Genomic DNA, 23,791 nt, shown 5'->3' on the forward strand with positions numbered 1-23,791 from the left:
AGCAAAGAAACTTAGGTTAAATCGGGTTTCAAGAGGAAAAAGCAGTGGAAGATTGAAATTGGTGAAAGGAGGACATAAGGACACAGTAGTGCATAGGGACCGTTGGATTGATCAACGAACAAAAGATGGACGGTGGAGATCTTATCGCGGGGCTTTAATTGAATAAATGAATGAACGAGGTTAATGAACAGGATGAATGGCAGAGATCGTATCGTGAAGAATTAAGTGAATGGATGGATGAACAAGGTAACGAAGTAGATGAACAACGAAGATCGTATCGTGAGGGATTAAGTGAATGGATGGACGAACAAGGTTAACAGGAGATGAATGGCTGAGATCTTATCGTGGAGATTAAGTCAAGAGATGGACGGACAGGGTAACGAAGCGATGAATGACTGAGATCTTATTGTGCAGATGAAGTTAATATATGGACAGCGAAGATCGTATCACAGGAAAAAGAAACATGCGGAAATGATGGAGCAAGTTTCTAAGGTGATAAGTAGTTTCTCGCGTGCCCTCAAGGTTGTAAGCTGTATTTTAAAATCTCATGCGATTAGCCTAACTGCATGAAACACAGCACAAGAAAACCACTTTTCTTGTGTGCTCTCAGGTGGATAACAGTCATGCACTAATGCACACGAGATTGTGCGATAGCCATTGGATTAGGCGGGGCTGATCAACAGTGGAGATTGGCCAAGCTAGTTGGCGATCGAGTGAAGCGATAGCCATCAGATCAAGTGAGGCAGATCGATGGTGGGGGTTTTAAAGTGCATGAAGTGCTGAGGTGACACGATAACTGTTGGATCAGGCGAGGTAGATTGACGGTGGGGACTTAAAGTGCATAAAGTAAGTGGAAGACTTCACTCGAGGCAGCAGTTAGAGAAAATAATGAATTGGACGGTGATTGTGAAGTTTTGTTGGGGATCGGACGATGAGGAAGTGATGCATGAAGAACACACTGAAAGAGGTTTTCAAATGAAAATGATAGAAAAACTAGTGCAGATGAACAAATGACTACATCAAACAACGAACTCCATAGCTCATGCGAGAACCAGAAACCTATGTTTTTGGAGTTGCTGAAGGGTCTCTTCCTCATGTCATGGTCCCAGAGGGAGGAGATGAGGCCAAGACACCTGTGCACAACCTGATAGTGATCTTTTTCACCTAGCTAACCTGTAAACTAAAAGAAGGCACAAATGGAAGTAAACTACAACACAACTGATATACTCTACGTTATTGTAATGAAAATGTAGCTACCTAAGCAAATAACTAGAAAAACCATGAATCCTACTTAAGCAAATGAGTAGAACTAGGAAGATACTTGAGCAAATAAATAGAACCAGAAAGCTACTAAGCAGATAAACAATGAAAAACCATGCATTTATTTAAGCAAATGAACAGAAATCTATGCTAACAGATATGTACAATGAAGAGGAGCTTTGGTTGCTCGGGTTGGGCCCTAACCTAAGAGCTTCAACACTCAGAGTTAACTCAGAGATGGCTTAAAACAAAACTCATTCTCATTATGAAAACCATGCATTACAGAACAACTTGTCGTAAGTCTTGCAGCTTAGAAATAAAGCAGATTTTTTACAATGGAAGTCCAAATCCTACCGAGGTCCTAAGCCTCTTTATTTATACATTTGAAGTCTCTAATGACTTCCTTAAAATTAGGGAGGCTTGGCTTGCAACTCAAGAAAAATTGGTTTCTGTCCCTTTCACTTGCTTGGTTGTCTTCTAGTCTTCAAAGTGATGGTTGTTTGCACTCTGAGCTGATGGAGGAATATTCGAATGGAGGGGTAGTAAATCAGGAGGATTTACCTCCTATAATTACTCTCCCTTGTCCCATTCAAGTTTTGACCAAGGTATTTTCCACAGTTCCTTGCTTTTATCCTTTATGCCTGCATTTTTCCTTGCTTGTATCCTTTATTCATGCATTATATGCACATTAGACCACAAAGAAAAATATCCAACTCTAACTCATCTCATAAACAAAATATAATCAAAAGTATGCAATAAGGTGTGAGAATAGTTGGTTTGACTAAGCTAGGAGGTGAATTAAGGTCAATTAAGGCCAATTAAGGCCCATATAATTACCCAATTATGAGGCTCATCATCAACCCCCTACTGAAGGTGTTGCTCATCCTCTGAGCAACTTAGTCAATGTCCATGCCTTTCACGGCTCTAATAGCCTCTTTGACATCTCGTGCTTTTGATGTGGTCTCTTCTTGTTGTTTATAGAATCCTGCTTTCCTTTCTACTTCTTCCCACTGCCTCTTTTCCTCTTCTTCTTTTCTCTCTTCTAACATCCCTAGGAGTAGTGATGGACTGAGTTTTAGGTTTATCCAATTGACCTTCAACCTTTGCATTGATTGCTTATACATAGGTGTCCTGTTGAGAGCCTCTCTCAACCTTTGAGGGGAGTGATATTCTCTGATCTTCAAGCTGTGTGGCAGTGTTTTCCCTCTCCTTTAGTAGGCATGTATATTATCATCTCTTAGCAGACTAAACATATCCTCAAAATGTGAAATTGCTTGCGCTTGGGTAGCAAGATATCTAGGTGCTAGCTGAGGATCATTTGCAATTAGATTATGTGTCTTGATTAGGGTCATGGGATTTAATTGTTCAACTCTGATGAAAAAAGGGTTCATTTTGCTCTCTAGCCCATATTCTTTTCGCCCCTGTAGCCCTTGACTTCTTATGGTTCATCAATGATGCCAAAGCCATTAATTGTAGATCTCCTAGCTCTGCATTAAGATCCCAAATATTCATGTCTGTGAGGGCCATGTTGTGCAAGTAAAACTCAGCCATTTTGGCCCTATCCTCTAGTGCATTTTGATCACAAAGCTTAATAAACTGCATGTAGTCTTCAAATGGCATGGTGCCCCTTTGTGCTAGTGTTTTAATCTAAAATTGCAGCTATTGTTCTCTAAGGTAAGGAGCATAGGATTTAGCTGGCATCCTACACTGGATGGCCTCTTGCTGTTCTTTCTCCTCTGTTTCAATGCCTTCTTCCTCTTGTTGTTCTTTCTCATCTCCATCAGTTTCTTCCTCTGTTTTAGCATCATCCTCCTTGTGTTCTGTTTCAGCATCATCCTCCTTGTGTTCTCTTTCATCATGTTCCTCTGTATTAGTTTCTTCTTTCTCCATGACAGAAGGAATAACATCATAGATGAGGGTTTTGATGTCATCCTCTACTGGTAAGTCTCTGAAGACTGACCATTTTATATGGATCCTGAGGTTTTGGAGGGCATCCTTAATGAGGATCTTGATCAATCCATGGTGAGCCAACTGTTGGGAATTCCCTTCTTTACTTCATTTCTGGAGTCTATGAGTGATTGTATCATAAAATAGGGTACGCCGAGTCTTTGGTGAACTGGTGTTTCTACCCCAAGTCTTAATTCTTCAAGCATTCTCAAATGGTTTCCATAACAATATTGTATCTATGGACTCTTGCATTCTCTTTTGACTTATTAAAGAATTTCCTTTTTGCCATATTTTCACTTATAAACCAACTACCTCTTAACCTTTACAACTTTTGATCAAATGATGTATATGAGTGAGTGAGTGGGATACTTACCTATGGTCTTGATGCCATGCTGCAGTTGTCAAAGATTAGAGGTGCTGATGGTCATTATTCTTCCTCCTATGCTGTTTGTTGATGGTTTATTAGCTTTTGTAGGTTTCTGTGACTAAAGATTTGATGCTGTTGCTGCTACAGTGGAGCTCCCGGATATGATGCTGCTGCTATGGAGTTCCTGGATCACCACTTGGCAATGTTTGGTGTCTCCCTTAGAATTTCTTGATCATGTTGCTGGCTGGTGCTGTGAGGATGTTTTAATGAATGGATAGATGGAGTAGGAGTGTGTGTGGATGCAGGGATGATGGTAATGGTTGAGGTGATTCTGGTAGAAAACACAATCTTCACCAGAATTGAAGCAACGAAGTGAAAACATTGGGATTGATGGAGGGATGCATGGTAAGGAGTGGAGGAGATGAATATATGTGAGGTAGGTTTCCCTTTGGATCTTTTCTTTGCTCCTTGCTTGTCTTTCTCACCCACCTACAAATAAAAATTATGTTTTTTCTTTTATTATATATATATATATATATATATATATATATATATATATATATATATATAACACCTAGGATACCTCAGAGAGGTTTACACCCTAGATATCTACCTTAGGCACCTCAAGGAAGGTTTTTGCCCAGGGATCTTCTTATCCTTTGCATTTTTCTCATCCTTGGGCCAACTCATGAGGTTTTCAACCCAAATATGGGACTCAGGCGCCTCATGGAGGTTTTCACCTGAATCCTTATTCTTTTTTCCTTTTTCACTGTGTTATTGATATTGTCAATGAACTCTTGTTTTGATAAAGGCCTCTTGTACATTTTCAATCAGTGTCCATTAACTAGCAATGGAATGGCTTATTCATCAATAGTTTTGATTTGCACTGAACCATTTTCATGGCATCTTTCCACCACATAAGGTCCGAGCCATCTTTTCTTTAGCTTTCCCTTGAATTCTTTATACATCGAATCATATAACAATGCCCAGTCTCCCTCTTGAAATTGCTTCTCCTTGATATGTTTGTCATGTCAGATCTTCCTCTGAAGTTGAACTATATCTGTATGTAGGAAGGCTTGCATTCTGAATTCATCCAAGCCATTCAAATGTAACAACCTTTCTTTCTGTGCATGACTGAGATCCAAATCTAGTTGGGCTTCCATCCTCAATGTTTTATATTCAAACTCAATGGACAGCAAAGCCCTTTTCCCATAGACTAGCTCATAGGGTGTAAATCCAGTGGCGGTTTTCCATGTTGTATTATAGGCCCAGGTGGCCTCAACTAGTCTCTTTGCCTAATCATTCCTGTTTCTTCTCACTACCTTGGTTAAGATGTTCTCCAGTGCCATGTTGGTCACTTCCACTTGCCCATTAGCTTGTGGATGATAAGGAGTGGAGGTCCTATGCTTGATTTTGTGATGGCTGAAAATTCTTCAATCATGCTGGAACTAAACTGGCTACCTTGGTCTGTGACTAGCTCTCTAGGGTACCCAAATTTGTAGAATATATTCTCCCTTAGGAACTCAACCACCTTTTCTTTTGTTGCTACCTTAATTGCCTTGGTTTAACCCACTTAGTCAAATAATCAGTGCACACAATGATGTGTTGTTTTTGCTTTGAAGGAGGGTTGACAGGCCCAATGCAGTCCATGCTCCACTTGTCAAATGGCTCGAAAGTCACTTGAGGTTGTAGGGGCATTTCATCTCTTGGAGTAGGATTTCCCATTCTCTCGCACCGATCACACTGACTAATGTACTTTTTCACATCCTGATGAAGAGTAGGTCAATAATAGCCTACTTGCAAAACTTTGAATGTTGTCCTCTTTGCTGCAAAGTGACCTCCACAAAGCCCATCATGACAAGTCAGAAGGATGTCAAAGACTTCCTCTTCCCTTAGGCACCTTCTTAAGATTTGATCTAGGCCAAGTTTGAATAGATTGCCCCCAATCCAGGTGAAGGGGGCGCTCTTTCTAACTATCTTGCTCTTTTCTTTGGAGGGCAAGTTTGGTGGAAACTGCGCTGATACCAAATAGTTTGCTATATCAGCAAACCATGGGGAGAGAAATGAAATAGCAAACAAATGCTCATCTGGAAATTGGTCATCCACCATTCCCTCTTCACCTGCAGGCAGATTCATCCTAGATAGAAAGTCAACAACAACATTCTCCTTACCAGGCTTATCAACAATAGTTAGATCAAACTGATGTAATAAAAGCAACCATCTTATAATCCTAGCATTCACATCTAGTTTGTTCATTAGATATTTAATCGCAGCATGATCAATATGCATAAATGTTTGATAGCTTGTAATGTAATGCCTAAATTTGTTTAATGAATGCACAACAACTAGGAGTTCCTTTTTAGTCACAGTATAGTTTAGCTCATCCTTTGACAGGTTCTTACTGATAAAATAGATGGCATAGGGCAATTTCTCATCTTCCTGACCCAAGGCTGCTCCTATGGCTTTGTGTGGGGCATCAGCATGAATATGAAAAGGGAGGGCCTAGTTTGGGCCTCTGAGGATTAGTGCAGTGGTTAACTTACCCTTTATAATGTCTAAGTCCACTTGACAACTCTTTAACCATATAAACTCAGAATATTTGGCCAAAAACCCGAACAAAGGAGAGGTCAACTTGCCGAAGTCCTTTATGAACCTCCGATAGTATCCAACTAACCCTAAGAAACTCCTGACATCTCTCTGATTTTGTGGAGGTGGGACCCTTTGGATGATTGCTATTTTGTTTGGGTCCACCTGCAGTCCTTGCTAAGATATTGAATGACCTAGCACAATCCCTTCAGTCATTAAGAATTCACATTTTTCTGGACTGAGAGACAGATTCATTTCAATGCATTTGTGTAATACTTTGCCTAGGTTAGTTAGGGCTTCTTGGAAATCACAGCCATAAGGTGTAAAATCATCCATATAGATTTCCACAGCATCATGTACTAATTCAACAAAAGTACTCAAGACGGCTCCCTGGAAGGTGGCAAGAGTAGTGCATAGGTGAAAACAAAGGACCCTATAGGCAAAGTACAGGTGAATGTTGTCTTATCCTAGTCTTCTGGGAAAATTTGGATTTGGTTGTACCCACTAAATCTATCTAGGAAAGAAAAGAACTTCTTGCTTGCCAGGACATCTAGCACTTGGTCAATGAAGGGTAGGGGAAAATGATCCTTCTTTGTGGCTTTGTTCAACTCCCTATAATCAACACAAATCCTCCACTTACCATTTTTCTTGGGAACTAACACTAAAGGAGAAGCCCACTCACTATATGAGATAGGGTAAATGAATCCTGCTTCTAGCAATTTTTGCAGTTCTTCTTTGACTATGTCTTTAAGAGCTGGATTCATCCTCCTTTGTGGTTGCCTGACTAGCTTGTAACCTTCTTTGATGTATATGTGGTGAGTACACATTGAGGGGTGTACTCCCTTCATTTCCTTATAACTCCAAGCGAAGGCTTCTAGGTGTTCTCTCAACATGTTGCATAGCTTTTCCTCTTCTAAAGCAGAAAGAGATGGGTTAATTTTCAAAGTTCTCTCTAGGACAAATTCTATGGTTTTGACACGGAGTGGGTTGGAATTGGCCAAGAATAAGTCAATTGGATGATTTCTTTGGGTTTCCCTTACTTTATCATCTAATGATAATGAACTAGGAGTTGGACTTTGGAGCAGGTGTTCAATTAAGTCATCCTCATCTTACTGTCCTCCTCCTATGGTTGCTTCTAAACCATAAAGTTGGGTAGAATAAACCTCATCTTCTTCCTCCTCCTCTAACCATAAAGGTAAATCATGCTCTAGGGTAGGTTGAGGAGGATGGTATAAGACTAACTGCTTGGACATATGCCCATTTTTTATGGTCATATTACCAGCTCTGCAACTAATGTAAGCATCAAATGTGGCCAACCATGGCCTCCCAAGGATGAGAGGGTAACTAATAAGCTTAGATTTAGGATGGAGAACTAGGAAATCTGTAGGGTACTCCCAGGAATCAATGGAGACCATCACATCCTCCACAATTCCCTTAGGGGTGACTGTGGAACGGTCTGCAAGTTGCAGAACTGTTGTGTTCTTTCTCAATGACCCTTGGAGGTTGAGCTTGAGCATGGTGTCCTTGGTCATCACATTAATGGTAGACCCAAGATCAATCAGAGTGTGTGGGATAATGGTGCCATTGATGTGCACATCTACTACAGGGCTTCCAGGGTCCAAATATTTTAGACATATCACCTGCCCTAACATTAAGTTAGACAACTGCCCAATGACATTAATGGTAGGGGCATCCCTTTTTCTTCTTCCTGGATGTTTGAAGTACTTCTCCTTAATCAAATTATTGTAAATAGGAACATCTTTGATTACCTGGAGAAGGGGGATCTTTACACATAGATTTTTCAATTCTCCCAGAAGTTTAGTTTCTTTTGGGGTAGGTTGGAGTGGTTGGGCTAATCTCTCAAGAAAGGGTGGATTTACTTTAAGGTTGCTTTGCTCTCTTTCTTCCTCAACCTCCGCATGTGGAGAGGGAGGTTGGTTATCAGGGAGAAATCTCCCAGATCTTAGGATGATGTCATGGATTTCTACAACATAAGATGGGTATGATGTCTCTCCACTGTATGCTTGTTGAGCTTTCCTATTGTTTGGGTTTAGATTTCGCTAGGCAGGCATCTGGGGTTGCTTGGGTGGAGCAAAATGCAGGAGTTGTGGTTGGGTAGGTGGTGGAGGCAATAGGGTTGGAACATTGTTGAATTGGGGCCTCCACCCCTCGTGTAGGGTATTCCACTATTGTTGTGGCTTAACATAAGTTTGAAATGACTGTTTGGCTAGCTGGGAATGATATTGAGATGTATAGGACCAAGGAGGGGGTGTAGACCAGGAAGGATGAGCAGGGGGTCCCCAAGAAGGTATATCTGTGGTTTGGTTGGGGTTGTAATATGCATGGGATGACCCTTGCATACCTTGTTGGTATGGTATAGGCCCAGGAGGTCTCCTTTGGTTGATGTAGTAAAGCTAATTAGTGACCCCTTCAGCTCCTTGATATACAATTTTAAGTCCAGGTAAAGAAGGGCACTTGTCTGTGGAGTGGTTTTCTTCACATATTGAGAAAATCTTGATACAGTTCAATGGACATTCGTTCCTAAGATGTCTCCTGGGGCATCTAGGACAAAAGATGGTCACGACTCTCTCTGCTTCCTCTTGCTTCCTTTTGATGTTCATGGTGTCCAATTGCAAGGCAAGGGTTTGTAGCATATTAATTTTGAAATCTTCTAGCATATTTCCAATTTCACCCTTGATGGATAAGTTGGAGGATGATGTACTGGCCATAGGTTGACTACCCCTACCATTTTTCCTGGCTGACCTAGAATGGTTTCTAAAGATAGTCTTGATATCCTCATAGGGTAATTGGTAGACATCTCCTCCTACTATCATATGTAAGGTATCTAGAAGATCCTCCCTTACTCCTTTAAGAAAGACCAACTTTAGTGGCTCAGGGTCAAGTGTGCACCTGGCCCTTTTGTAACTGAGATAGAATCTTTCTTTATAGTCTTCTAAGGATTCATCTTGGCCTATGGTCATCCCGGAAATAAATTCTTTAGTATCCTTTGACTTACGGTAGTCCCTATATTTGTTGTTGAAAGTCTGCTGCATTTGAGCCCAAGTTGTGATGCTATCTCCAGGTAAACCCATGAACCAGTGCAATGCTGCATCCTTGAGGGTAGATGGAAATCGTTTTAACTATTGCTAATCACCTGTATAGTCATAGGTTCGACATATAACAACCAACTCAAATAGGAAAGTGTCAGGGTCCTCTGTGGTCAGGCCATGGAAATGAGGTAGAGCAGAGGGGCTTATATTCTTCATCTTAGTGTTCCCATTGGTTTCCTTGATGGGGAAGGCACTCTCAATTCTCTCTCTATCTCCCCTGTCATTTTGGTTTCCAGCCATTGGTTCAGTAGGAATGGGTTCTTCCTCTTCTTCTTCCCTTGTAGGTTCTTCAAATATGTAAGGTTGCTCACCTAAAGGTTCTTCCACTTCACAGTCACCGAAGAAGAGAGAAGGTTGACTGTTGGATGTAGTGGGGGTATTTTTCAAGAATTTCCCTAAATTGTCCCTATTCCTACGAGGCATGAAAGGAAATGTTTTTGGGTTGGTTTTTGTAATATTTTCTTTAAAGATAGAAAGTACTTACAGAATGGAAAAGAAAACAGCTAATGACAAATGAAAGATATGAAGCTAATAGATTACTTTTGCAGAAATAAACTAATGGAAGAAAATTGAAGACTGGAGGTAGAAAAAAAGAAAGTTGGAGACTAGAAAATAGAAGAAAGCAGTAATTACTTCTACTTAGACACCTCCTTGACAACATCGCCAAAAATTGATGAGCCTAGGTATTGCAACAAGAATGTTGCAACTCCCATGGCTACCAACTTTACGTATCAACTCGGGGTTCGTACAAACTTGGAGGTGACAGTGTTATATGCACAAGTAAAAGTGAAGGTATTGCTTATTGTCATTGCCCATCTAGTAAGAGACCCCAGGGGTTCGAAGCCAGAATTCTATAGGGTCAGAAGAAGCTTAACTCTTTGATGGAAGAAGAACAAATCTATCCTAAGGGAGAACTACTTCTACTGTAGTATTGAAGAAAATAGCATGTAATGATAAACCACACCATACCCTAATTAACCAATTAAATAGCTATGCTAAGCAGAATTTCTAAATTAATCACTAACCTAATGTTGCTAAGAGCATTAAACTATACTAAAGTGTAGCAAAGAAACTTAGGCTAAATCAGGTTTCAAGTGGAAAAAGAAGTTAGAGATCGAAATTGGTGAAAGGAGGACGTAAGGAGGCAGTAGTGCATAAGGACCGTTGGATTGATCATCGAACAAAAGATGGATGGTGGAGATCTTATTGTAGGGCTTTAAGCGAATAAAAAGATGAACAATGTTAATGAATAGGATGAATGGTGAAGATCGTATCATGAAGAAATAAGTGAATGGATGGACGAACAAGGTAACGAAGCAGATGAATGACAGAGATCGTATTGCGAGGGATTAAGTGAATGGATGGACAAACAAGGTTAGCATGAGATGAATGGCCGAGATCTAATTGTGGAGATTAAGTCAAGATATGGATGGATAGGGTAATGAAGTGATGAATGACTGAGATCTTATCACGTGGACGAAGTCAAGAGATGGATGACGAAGATTGTATCATGGGAAAAAGAAACTTGCGGAAATGATGGAGCGGGTTTCTAAGGCGGTAAGTAGTTTCTCGTGTGCCCTCAAGGCTGTAAGCTATATTTTAAAATTTTGCGTGATTAGCCTAATTGTGCGACACGTAGCACGAGAAAACCACTTTTCTTGCGTGCTCTTGGGTGGATAACAGTCATGCACTAATCCACATGAGATTGCGCGATAGTCGTTGGATCAGGCAAGGCTGATCAACGGTGGAGATCGGCTAAGCTAGTTGGCAATCGGGTGAAGCGATAGCCGTCAGATCAAGTGAGGCAGATCGACAGTGGGGGTTTTAAAGCACATGAAGTGCTGAGGTGACGCGATAGCTGTTGGATTAGGCGAGGCAGATCGATGGTGGGGACTTAAAGTGCATAAAGTAAGTGGAAGACTTCACATGAGGCAACAATTAGAGAAAATAATGAATCACATGGTGATTATGAAGGTTTATTGGGGATCAGATGATTGGGAAGTGATGCATGAAGAACATGCTGAAGGAGGTTTTTAAATGAAAAGGATAGAAAAACCAGTGTGGGTGAACAAATAACTACATCAAACAATGAACTCCATAGCTCATGCGAGAACGAAAAACCTGTGTTTTTGGGGTTGTTGAAGGGTCTCTTCCTCAAGTCATGGTCCCAGAGGGAGGAGATGAGGCGAGACACTTGTGCACAACTTGATAGTGATCTTTTTTGTTGGGTTGTGTTATATTATTTCCATGACTAGCCCACATAGTTAACTGGGGGTTAGAGGGGGGGCAAAGCCACCCCCCCTCCCCCCCCTTCGTTGCACCGATTGCATAGTGGGGGGGTCACAGGGGGTTGGAGGGGTGCAGTTAAATCCACTCTATTGGGTCCAGGGCAGTGCCCTGGAAAATTTTGGTTTTGGAACCTATGTTAGGTTGGGCGGACCCACCTATGGTTTTGTGCATGATTTTCGGTCCATGGTTTTGGACGCGATGGTTTTCGGTCCATGGTATTGGATGCTTCGGCATGTATAAATATTTATTGTGACATTGAAAGGAAAATAATGAAAAATCAAGTTGGTAGTCTTGGTTTTGGAGTCCAGGGGAAAATCTCTATGTATATGTGTTTTATGTGTTATGCTCTCACATTGTTTATTTTCTGTGTTTTAGAATTCGTATGCAGGTAATTTCTGTACAGGGTTAAAACCTACATTTGTTATTAGAGCTTTTTTGGATTCAAGGGGACGCCTTTGTTGCTGAGGGGTTTCACTCGGGCCTGTGGTAGAACCTGTTTAGTGGGAGATCTGTGAGATCGATTCTGGTGGTGAAAGATTTTGGTGAGCAGTGGAAAGATAGAGATCGAGAAATTTAATGGTCATAGTTTTGAGTTGTGGAAACTCAAGATGGAGGATCTGTTGGTGGATAAAGATCAGTGGATCACGGTAGATCTGGGTACTAAATCAACGGGAGTGTCCGATGAAGAATGGAAGAAGTTGGATCGGAAGGCAAAGAGCACAATATGATTTTGTGTCTCAGATTCAGTATTGCTGAATGTATTAGGGGAAGCTACGGTGAAGGCTTTGTGGGACAAGTTAGGGACTTTGTACCAATCTAAGTCTCTGATGAATAAACTGTTCCTATGGAAAATTCTATATAACTTGAGGATGAAAGATGGAGACTCAGTGACAGAGCATATGAATGTGTTTAATACTTTGGTAACTTAGTTATCTTCTGTTGATATCAAAATTTCAGATGAAGATAAGTGCATTAGTTTGCTGTGTTCTCTACCAGATTCGTGGGATAGTTTGGTTATTGCAATAGGTAGCAGTGCAACGGCCTTGCAGTTTGATGAAATAGTCTCATCCTTGCTGACGGAGGAAATGAGATGGAAAAATATGGAGAGCCAGAATGGTGATGCCTTGTATGTATGAGGACGGTCCTAGAACATAAACAAAAATAAGTCATCGAGTGGGAGATCCAAATTTAGAGGGAGATCTAAATCTCTAGGAGAACCTGTAAAGGTGGTATGTTGGAAATGCGGAAAGGAAGGGCACTATAAAAGGGACTGTAAATCTATAGCTCCTGACAAAGAAAAGGGATATGATGACGCTCCTTCTACAGAGGCAAAAACCACCTCAGATGAAGGTGGGGATGTGTACTTGGCTTCTTCAAGTACACATGTAGATCATGAGGCATGGTTGATTGACTTAGGTGCATCCTTTCAATTCACTCCCCTTAGAGAGTGGTTCTACGAGTATTAGAAATACGATGGTGGTGATGTCTTCTTAGGGGATGATAGGAAGGCTAGAATCGTTGGTCGTGGAAAAGTGAAGTTGAAGTTGCAAGGTGGAACGGTTAGAACACTTCCGGGTGTTCTACATATTCCTGCATTGGCCAGAAATCTGATTTTTGTAAGCAAGCTGGATGATGCAGGTGTAAAAACAGTGTTCGAGAAGGATACCTGCAAGATGATTCGAGGAGCACTGGCATTGATGCGGGGAGTTTGGATTGGAACTTTGTACAAGCTGCAAGGTAGCACTGTTGTTGATGGGTGCAACAGTTTTGTGATTCCTGAAAGTGGATAAGAAAATTTAGTGGTCTCTAGAGAGAAGACCATGCTGTGGCATCAAAGGCTTGGACATACTGGAGAAAAGGGCCTTCGAATACTTCATGGTAAAGGTATGTTAGAAGGTATGAGTAATGGTTCTTTGGATTTCGATTTTTGTGAAAATTGTGTATATGGGAAGCAGAATCGGGTGAGTTTCCCCTCTGGTGGTAAGAGGGCGAAACATATATTAGAACTTGTGTACAGTGATGTGTTTGAACCTGTGAAGGTTCCATCACTAGGTAAGTCTATGTGCTATGTATCATTTATAGATGACTTCTCAAGGAATACATGGATATATTTCCTTAAGAAGAAATCTGAAGTCTTTGATATGCTTAAAGAATTTAAGGCTCTGGTGGAAAACTAGACAGAGAAGAAGATAAAGGTGTTGAGGATAGATAACGGTGGAGAGTTTTGCAGTAAGGAATTTGAAGAATTCTGTAAGAAGTGTGGTATAGCATGACAGAAGACTAATCCATATACACCTCAACAAAATGGAGTTGTAGAAAGAATGAACAAGACATTGATGAAAAGGGCAAGAAGCATGCTCAATGGTGCTAGGTTAGGAGAGGAATTCTAGGCAGAGGCGGTGGAGACAGCATGTTACCTGGTCAATAGACCACCTTCATCAGTGTTCGACGATAAGACTCCACAGGAGGTATGGACTGGTAAGAAACCCTCTCTTTCACATCTGAGGGTATTTGGATGTGATGCATATGTACATGTTCCAAAGGAGAAACGAACCAAGTTGGATAGTAAATCTGAAAAGTGCATCTTTATTGGGTATAAGGATGGTTTAAAGTGTTATAAGCTTTGGAACCCAGTAACAAGGAGGGTGTGTACAGCCAAGATGTGGTGTTTAGAGAGGTGAAATTTTTTATTAAACATGAAGTCCAACAAAAGGAACCTGAGAAGATAGAGTTTGATCTAAAGGAGGAAGAATTAGACTCTACAACAGAGGAGGAATCAAAAGATGAAGAGCCACAAACTTCGGGTGTGAGAAGATCAGTTCGAGAAAGAAGGCAGCTAGAAAGGTATAGTCCATCTGCTTTCTGTTCAAATTTTTCTTTATCTATTACTGATGATGATCCCAGAACTATGAAGGAAGTAGTAGATTTAGAGGATGGAAAACTCTGGAAAGAGGCCATGGTTGATGAAATAGCATCTTTGCACAAAAATGAGGCTTGGGATCTGGTGGAGTTTCCGGCTGGAAGGAAACCCATTGGCAGCAAATGGGTGTTCAAGAAGAAGACAAAGGTAGAAGGAAAGGTGGAGAAATACAAAGCTCGGTTGGTAGCAAAATATTATTCCCAGGTGCTGGGAATTGATTTTGGTGATATTTTTTCTGTTGTTGCCAAGGTAACTTCTATTAGATTACTTTTATCTATTATTGCTGCTTTTGATTTTGAGGTAGAACAGATGGATGTGAAGACAACATTTCTTCACGGGGATTTGGAAGAGGAGATCTACATGAAGCAACCTGAAGGCTTTGCGGTGAAGGGTAAGAAAGAACTAATATGCAAGTTAAAGAAGTCTCTGTATGGGTTAAAACAGTCACCAAGGATGTGGTATCAGAAATTTGATACATTTATACAGGGAATTGGCTTCACCAGAAGCAAAGTAGATCAATGTGTGTATTTTAAATTAATTGGTGACTGTGTTATTTATTTTCTCTTGTATGTGGATGATATGTTGCTGGTTGGAAATGACAAAGAAATTATCCAGGATTTGAAGACCCATTTGTCCTCCAAATTCGACATGAAAGATCTTGGTGCTGCAAACTATATTTTGGGCATGGAAATTAAAAGAGATCAGACAAAGAGGAAGCTTTGGTTAAACCAGAGGAAGTATGTCGAGATAATATTGCAGAGGTTTAATATGCAGGATAGTAAACCGGTGAAGGTTCCTATTCCTATAGGTGTAAAGTTATCTATTGAACAATGTCCCAAGACACAAGAAGAGGAAGATGACATGTCCCGTGTTCCATATGCAAGTGCAGTTGGTAGCCTAATGTATGCGATGGTCTGTACTAGACCAGACATTGCACATGCAGTGGGAGTATTGAGCAGGTTTATGTCAAAACCAGGGAAGGAGCACTGGACAATAGTGAAGCGGGTTTTCAAATATTTGCGTGGCACTAGTGATTATGGTTTGTGCTACCAAGGAAGACCAGGATTGGACAGAGTGTTGGATATTCGTGGCTTTGTTGATGCAGACTGGGTTGGAGATCTGGATCAGATAAGATCTACAAGTGGGTATGTGTTTAACCTATTTGGAGGTGCAGTCAGTTGGACGAATAAGAAACAATCTGTAGTGGCACTATCAACTACAGAGGTAGAATACATGGCAACCACTCATGCAAGCAAGGAAGCAGTTTGGTTGCAGATATTGTGTTCAAATATGGGGTTAGTATAGGGAGCTATAAGGATAGACTATGACAGCTAAAGTGCAATTTTCTTGGCAAAGAACCCTACATGTCAAAAACAAAGCACATTGATGTTCAGTATCACTTTGTGAGGGATATGATAGAAGACAAAATGGTGTTGCTGGTAAAGGTGGACACTTTGAAGAATATTGCAGATGCATTGACAAAATCTGTGAGCTCTGAGAAGTTCTCTTGGTGTAGAGAAACAATGGGTGTTGCAGGGTTGGATAAATGACTAAGCTCTCTTGTGGCCCCCTGTGGAAAGAAAACAACAAGTGGGAGAATGTTGGGTTGTGTTATATTCTTTCCATGACTAGCCCACACAGTTAACCGGGGGATTAGAGGGGGGCCGAAGCCCCCCCCTTTGTTGCACCAATTGCATAGAGGGGGGGTCACAAGGGGTTTGAGGGGTGCAGTTAACCCCATTCTATGGGGTCCGAGGTAGCGGCCTGAAAAATTTTGGTTTTGGAACCTATGTTAGGTTGGGTGGACCCACCTATGGTTTTGTGCATGATTTTTGCACATGTTTTTGGACGCGATGGTTTTCGGTCCATGGTTTTGGATGTGATGGTTTTCGGTCCATGGTATCGGATGCTTCGGCATGTATAAATATGTATTGTAACATTGAAAGGAAAATAATGAAAAATCAAGCTGATAGTCCCGGTTTTGGGATCCAGGGGAAAATCTCTGTGTATATGTGTTTTATGTGTTATGCTCTCGCATTGTTTATTTTCTGTGTTTTAGAATTCATATGCAGGTAATTTCTGTACAGGGTTAAAACCTACATTTTTCACCTAGCTAACCTGTAAACTGAAAGAAGGCATAAATGGAAGTAAACTACAACACAACTGATCTACTCTACGCTACTATAATGAAAATGCAGCTACCTAAGCAAATAACCAGAAAAACCATGAATCCTACTTAAGCAAATGAACAGAACTAAGAAGCTACTTAAGCAAATAAACAAAACCAGAAAGCTACTAAGCAGATAAACAATGAAAAACCATGAATCTATTTAAGCAAATGAATAGAAATCTATGCTAACATATATGTACAATGAATAGGAGCCTTGGCTGCTCGGGTCGGGCCCTAACCCAAGAGATTCATCTCTCAGAGTCAGCTCAAAGCTGGCTTAAAACATAACCCATTCTCATTATGAAAACCATGGATTATAGAACAACTTGTCACAAGTCTTGCATCTCAGAAATGAAGTAGAGTTTTTACAATAGAAGTCCAAATCCCACTGAGGTCCTAAGCCTCTCTATTTATACATCTGAAGTCTCTAATGACTTCCTTCAAATTAGGGAGGCTTAGCTCCCAACTCAAGAAAAACCGGTTTCTATCCCTCTCACTTGCTCGACTATCTTCTAGTCTTCAAAGTGATGGCTGTTTGCACTCCAAGATGATGGAGGAATATTCGAATGGAGGGGTAGTAAATGAGGAGGATTTACCTCCTATAATTACTCTTCCTTGTCCCGTTCGAGTTTTGACCAAGGTCTTTGTCATAGTTCCTTGTTTTTATCTTTTATGCCTGCATTTTTCCTTGCTTGTATTCTTTATGCCTGCATTATATGCACATTAGACCATAAAACAAAATATCTAACTCTAACTCATCTCATAAACAAAATATAATCAGAAGTACGAAATAAGGTGTGAGAATAGTTGGTTTGACTAAGCTTGGAGGTGAATTAGGGCCAATTAAGGCCCATATAATTACCCAATGATGAGGCTCATCAATTATGTTTTAAAAAAAAATACAAACTGATAATATGAAATTGAAAAAATAATTGTCTACTAAGGACAAATACTTGCATAAATAGTCCATGCCATTTAAGTGGAAATTATGCTTCTAAATCTTTGCATAAAAAAAATGGATAAGAACAAGTAGATAGTCCTTGATTATTTAAAAAAATAAATACAAATTGATAACATGAAATTGAAAAATTAATTGTCTACTAATGACAAAGACTTGCATAAATAGTCTATGCCATTTAAGTTGATTTTTTTTTTAAGTCTTTCAATAAAAAAATGGATAATAACAAGTAAATAGTCCCTTCCATTTAAGTGGAAACTATGTTTAAAAAAAAATCACAAATTGATAATATGAAATTGAAAAATTAATTGTCTATTAAGGGAAAAGACTTGCATAAATAGTCCATGCCATTTAAGTGGAAAGTATGCTTTTAAGTCTTTGCATAATAAAATGAATAAGAACAAGTAAATATTCCCTGAAATTTAAGTGGAAATTATGTTTAAAAAAAAACACAAATTGATAATATGAGTTAAAAAAATTAATTGTCTACTAAGGACAAAGACTTGCATAAATAGTCCATACCATTTAAGTGGAAATTATACTTTAAAATAATTGCAAGTTGCTAATATGAAACTAATTTTTCTTTTTGGTATTAACCACTAAAAAGTGTGCACATTTACATTTTTACTCATGCTTATTAAAGTGTTGAAAAAAACATAAATAATGGTGGACAATAACAACTCTTGGTAATTGTATTTATTTACATCTTCTTTCTATCCATTTGATGCAAATAATTCATTAAATTATGGTAGGTAATAATTGATGGTAAACAAAATTAGTAGTAACTGAGCTATTTTCTAGGATTTTAATTTTTGGTGGTCTTAACAATGAAAAATCTGAAAGTATCTAAAAATCATAGCATAAATATTGCAACTCCATCCAAACTAAAGAATAGAGCAGATCAATGATACCGATCATAGTATACCATGTCATATTACTTTTAAATGTACTAAAATACTTTTAACATTTTAAAAAAATTCTAGATCTTTATATAAAAGTGGAGATTATGCTTTTAAGTCTTTGCATAAAAAAATGGATAAGGACAAGTAAATAGTCTTTGGTTATTTAAAAAAGTAAAATACAAATTGATAATATGAAATTGAAAAATTAATTATTTACTAAGGAGAAAGACTTGCATAAAGAGTCCATTCCATTTAAGTGGAAATTATGCTTTTAATTCTTTGCACAAAAAAAGGGATAAGAACAAGTAAATAGTCTCTGCCATTTAAGTGGAAATTATGTTTAAAAAAAATACAAATTTATAATATGAAATTGAAAAATTAATTGTCTATTAAGGACAAAGATTTGCATAAATAGTCCATGCCATTTAAGTGGAAATTATGTTTTTCAGTCTTTGGATAAAAAAATGGATAAGAACAAGTAAATATTCCCTGCCATTTAAGTGGAAATTACGTTTTAAAAAAATTCAAATTGATAATATGAAATTGAAAAATTAATTGTCTATTAAAGACAAAGACTTGCATAAATAGTCCATGTCATTTAAGTGGAAAATATGTTTTAAAATAATTGCAAGTTGCTAATATGAAACTGTTTTTTTTTTTGTGGGTATTAACCACTAAAAAGTGTGCACATTTACATTTTTACTCCTCCTTATCAAAGTGTTGAAGAAAACATAAATAATGGTGGGCAGTAACAACTCTTGGTAATTGTATTTATTTACATCTTCTTTCTATCTATTTGATGCAAATACTTCATTAAATTATGGTGGGTAGTAATTGATGGTAAACAAAATTACTTGAGTATAACCTATTTTCTAGGATTTTAACTTTTGGTGGTCTTAACAATGAAAAACTATAAATATCTAAAAATCGTAACATAAATATTGCACTCTATCCAAACAAATATGAGAGAAAAATCTGAGACAGTTATCATGATTTTAATTTTTGGTAATCTTAACAATAAAAAAATCTAGAAGTATCCAAAAATCATAGCATAAATATTGCAACTCTATTTAAAAGAATAATGAAAAATCTAAAAATATTCAAAAATCATAGTATAAATATTGCAACTCTATCCAAAAAAAAATATAGCAAAAAACTCTTAACAATGAAAAATCTAAAAGTATCAAAAAATTTTAACATAATATTATAACTCTATCTAAACAAAGAATAATGAAAAATCTAAAAATAACCCAAAAAAAAAAAAAAAAAAATATAAATATTCCAACTCCATCCAAAAAAATATAACAACAATAACTATATACTTGACAGATAATAGATACAACAGATACAACAACCTAGTTGCGGCTGCGTCTTGTCTTAAGTCTTAATCTATCTCTGTGAAAACACATTGCTAGTTGCGGCTGCGTCTTGTCTTAATCAATCTCTGTGAAAACATTATCCATAACTGATTGGAAAGAATGAATATAACGTAACGTATATGTAATGATAAATTAGCATTCTTGGGGTCTTTATAAAGTTGCCAGTTGAAGCTGCGGGCGTATTTTCGCCACGTCGAAGGTATCATTAACCAACAAATTGTGGTCGACGAACGTTGCCTCGTCTTCTCAGCTGTTTTTCCTGCGTTATGAAGTCAGCGATCGGCGATCTTGTAAGGGGGAGAATATTTTTCGTTGGGGGCAGTCCTCTTCAATTTACCTACTCTGGTTGTACGATAGTTTCAGAGATAAGATTTGCCCTTTTCTCCCAGATTTTTTCTGTACTTGGACTTCGAAAAAACGGGAGAATCAAAGGAGTGGACATTGCGTACATGCGAGTTTCCTCGAGTCTCAACCGTTTATTCACATTCACATCAATCTTTTCATGGCATTATCCTTCAATCTTTCGATAACATTATCCATAATGGACTGGAAAATACTATTATATCTTCTAGCTTAAAAAGAAAAATAGAGATGAGGCTCCTCGTCTACGTGGCCATTCAACAGGAATAAAATAAAACAACTTGAAATGTAAATTAAAAAATTAAAAAAATGTCCAGTGAGATGGATTTGTAGTAAATCTAAGATTTATATCACATGGAGATGGAGATGGAGATGGAGATGGAGATTGGTGGTTGGTTTTTTAAGGTTATAACAATAAATAAATAAATAAATAAACAAATAAATAAGTTATTTATTATTTTAATTTAATTATCCATAATTATTAAGTGATTTAATTTTTATGGAATATTTTTAATATTATTTACAGATTAAGGATTAAGATCTATTTCTAGATTAGTTCTTTGTTTTAATTAATCTATCTCAAATTCATTAATTAAAAAAATGTTATATCAAAACACCATATTGAGTTTGTGGTATTGATAAGTCATAGTATTGACTTACGATATTGTAAGAAAAACTATTTACAAGTTAAAAGTTTCCATCATATTTTTATAATTAATAATAATTTTTTATGATTTTTTTTATATGGGCAATGTAATGCAACACATATATTAATTATTTTTATAATTAATAATAATAATATAAAATAAAATTTTAATTTAGTTAACTTTTATGATTTGTGGCCCTTGGGAAGTTTTTAATTCCCCTAAAATGGTTTCCATCCAAAACCCTTCCTTATGAGGTTTAAACTTGTGACTTAGCAAGAACTAAACCCCACATAAATCAACTAGCCTACATGACATGATGGATATTTTGATGTTTATCATAAGTTGATACCTATTGCCATTTACCAACCATTTAATTTATATGGTTGCACTGGTATATAAATAAAACAAGTTGAAATATATAAAACTTTCATCCTTGAGTAAATTTATTCAACAAATTCATTAACCACATCATAAGAACTAATAATAATTAGAATGGTTTAATTATAGTTTTTTCTCTCAACATGTACTATGTAGTAAATAATATATATATATATATATATATATATATATATATATATATATATATATACACTTCAAACCCATATTAACCACTTATAAGATGTAACAATAATTAATAGTGTAATTCTTTTCCATTAAATTTTTTGAAAAATATTAGTAAATTACCTAGATGATGGTGGATGAACATGGAAATGGGGAGTTTGGAGGACGTCCGCTACCCCACCGAATCGAAAGTAACAATAAGGAGTGGGGTGATGTGACATGCTCCACCCATCCACCATACATGCGACATAAGGTTAAAATTTACGGCTAGTCATGTTTCAGATATCTGGATTGTTTTCTCCTATTAGCTCATGATGAATGTTATGTGGATTCTCCAATGGTGATAGGGAAAGTTTACAAAAACCCCAGCAAGTCTTGTTTTCAATTCTTATGAAGAAAGATGCTATTTAGAGTCGTTTTCTCCTATACGTATCTTTGGATGGCAAAAACAAGCTCATAAAGCCTGAGACTTTAGTGCCAGGAAGGTGGAATTTCTTCATGCAAAACTGGGCGAGGATTGGGAGTGAAAAAAGGTTCTCCTCCTTAGTGATGGTATGCATCTAGGCATCCCCTACTTCATCAAGTTGAATTCAGAGTTAATTTTTGGTTTCTGGCTTGCGTAATTCTTAATTGTCATCTTGGTTGGTTCCTGGTTAATTACTAATTTTCGATTTCTCTCCCATATCAAGTTTGTCATTGGCTTGTTTCGGTTGCTTCATTTGGTTTTGTGCATTCCCAATTGGCTTACACTTTTTGATTTTCATCAAGAGGATAGGCCGTAGGCCTTTGGTTGCCCCACCTTAATTTCAGTGCTTCTGTGGTGTGTATCAACTTGGTTAGTGGAGTTCTATTAGCTCTGTGTTTGTTGATCCAGTCTACAGGTAGTTCGGTCCACCCATTGGCGCTTTGGTGCAGTGGAAAGTGGGGGAATTGTAGTCTCTGATGGTGTTTGGAATATTTTGAGCAACCCTATTCAATTGGTTTGGTTGACCTCTCTACAGATCTATGCCTGTGGTTTACTTGAGGTTTGTTATATTTGGTCTCTTGCTTGACTCACGATGCCAAGATAGAGAGACTGTGCTTGTGAAGGTTTAGGGGAGCAAGGCTAGAACAACCAACCTTGCTCAAAGGCTCATGCATATGAGGTGGTAATGAAATTTCATGTTGCATCTTCTCCCATCACGCATGTGGATGTTCATCGCCTTAAAAGGTTTGTTCCAAGAGAAGGAAATAATTCTCTTACTTTGTGCTCATTAATGAAGTGTCTCATTGGCTTTTAGACCCTAGGAATACCAAGGGAAGGGGAACTCAATACATTCATTCAATCAGCTACAGACAATATTAGGGCAAGTCCTCAAGGAAAAGCACGATGATCGAAATAATATTATCTCCTTCCTGAATGATCTCCAAAGGAACCAATGTCATATGCAGGACAACCTTAACCACCTAGGCACATGATTGATCCATATGGAAAAGCATATACAGTGTGAATTTAGGCTTTTGCCTCCCCTTGGCTTTAGACCGGAGAACCCTGCTTTGGTAATTTCATCAAAGTCTTAAAGTATATCTGTAGTGTGTTAATATTGGTGGTGTTTTGGTCTTGTGCCCCTCTACAATTTTGGATAGTAAAGTATTTTTCGTATGTTATGTTTTTTGGAAATTATCTACTAACCAACAAATCTGATAAGAGAGGCCAACAAAATTTTGGAAAACTATGAGAAACGATGCAATCCTTTTCTATAAATAAAAAACTCTTAACACACATAAAATTATATATATATATATATATATATAAAGTTAAGATAAATGATTTAATTATTAATTTATATTAAATAATATATGTAATATATTAAATGTAGAAAGATTAAAATATGTATATATAAAACTTTTATTTTAATTTTATATGGATGAGAAATTATATATTCATAACATTTTTTCATAAAATAATTTATTTTTTTATTATAAAATAATCAATAAATATATTATTTTTATTTTGATAATATTTTTTATATATAATAAATTTTCAAAAAATATGATATAATTTTGATGATATACTTTATACATAATAAAATTTCAAAAATATTACATATAATACATTTTATATATAATAAAATTTCAAAATATAGTAATCAAATTACTATATTAAAAATATAAATATAAAACGCAAGTGGGATATGTTGCAAAGCAACTAGTTTCTATTTCTTTTCTTTTCTTTTCTTTTATAACTAGAGAATATTGTACAATGTGACATGTTGTTTGTGAGGTTTTCAATACAAAATAACTTTAATGGGTTGAATTGGTAAGTCATTTAGAGGTTTCTAGTGTGCTTTCTTTC

This window comes from Pinus tabuliformis, chromosome X, assembly GCF_031772625.1.
Source record: "Pinus tabuliformis cultivar Carrire ecotype Pingquan chromosome X, CPIR1, whole genome shotgun sequence".
NCBI lineage: Eukaryota > Viridiplantae > Streptophyta > Pinopsida > Pinales > Pinaceae > Pinus > Pinus tabuliformis.